Here is a 1,536-nt window from a genome sequence, read left to right on the forward strand (position 1 = left end):
AAAAAAAAAAAAAAAAAAAAAGAAAAAGATAATGACACAAAGAGGCCACTTGTCTGAGATCCCATAGCTGGTAAGATTTGAACCCAAGCCCAGCAGACTCTACAGTGTAGCATGACCAGCAGGAATATTTTCTTGGCCAGGCGCGGTGGCACACACCTGTAATCAGAGCATTTAGGGGAATCACTTGAGCCCCAGAGGTCGAGCTTGCAGTGAGCTGTGTTCGGGCAGCTGCACTCCAGCCTGGACAACAAAGCGAGACCCTGTCTAGAAAAAAATATATATATAGATATGATCTCAAAATGACAGACCATAAGTGTGGGTGAGGAAGTGGAGAAGCTGGAATCTTCACGCACTGCTGGTAGGAATGTGTAATGGGGTGGCTGCTCTGGAAAACAATCTGGCAGTTCCTCCAAATATTAAATCTAGAGTTACTGCCGGGCATGGTGGCTCCTGCCTATAATCCCAACGCTTTGGGAGGTCAAGGCGGGTGGATCGCTTGAGGCCAGGACTTCGAGACCAGCCTGGCCAATACGGTGAAACCCCTAACAAAAAGTACAAAAATTAACTGGGCGTGATGGCAGGCACCTGTAATCCCAGCGACTCAGGAGGTTGAGGCACAAGAATTGCTTGAGCCCAGGAGGCAGAGGCTGTAGTGAGCTGAGATTGTGCCACTGTACTCCAGCTTTGGCAACAGAGTGAGATCCTGTCTCAAAAAAAAAAAAAAAAAAAAAAAAAATCTAGAGTTCCCATATGACCCAGTAATTCCACCCCAGGAACATAACCAAGAGAAATGAAAACTTACGTCCATAGAAAAACTTGAATGTTCATAGCAGCATTATTCATAATAGCCAAAAAAAAAATGACTCAAATTCTCAATGGATAAACACAGTATAGCCACACAATGGAATACTATTTGGCAATAAAATGAATGGTGTACTGAGTCATGCAACAACATGGATGAACCTTGGAAACAGGATGCTAAGTGGCCAGATGCAAAAGGCCGCATATTACATAATTCCATTTATATGAAATGGTCAGAAGAGGCAAATCTATAGAAACAGAAAGGAGATCAGTGGTTGTCGGGGCTGGGGGGAAGGGAGGATTTGGGGGGCCAAGGGTAATGGCTAAAGGGTATGGGCTTTTTCTTTTTCTGTCGCACAGGCTGGAGTGCAGAAGTGCAAGCACAGCTCACTGCGCCCTCTAACTCCTCGGTTCAAACATTCTCTCACCTCAGCCTCCTGAGTAGCTGGGACTACAGGCGCGTACCACCACAGCCAACCAAACAGGATGATGCAAATATTCTAAAATTGACTGGTGATGGTTGCTCATATGTATGACTATACTAAAAACCACTGAAGACCAGGCACGGTGGCTCATGCCTGTAATCGCAGCACTTTGGGAGGCCAAGGTGGGAGGATCACCAGGTCAGGAGTTCCAGACCAGCCTGGCTAACATGGTGAAACCCCGTATCTACTAAAAATACAAAAATTAGCCAGGCATGGTAATGCGTGCCTGTAATCCCAGCTACTCAGGAGG

This window comes from Mandrillus leucophaeus, unplaced genomic scaffold (genome assembly GCF_000951045.1).
Source record: "Mandrillus leucophaeus isolate KB7577 unplaced genomic scaffold, Mleu.le_1.0 Scaffold55, whole genome shotgun sequence".
Classification (NCBI taxonomy): Eukaryota; Metazoa; Chordata; class Mammalia; order Primates; family Cercopithecidae; genus Mandrillus; species Mandrillus leucophaeus.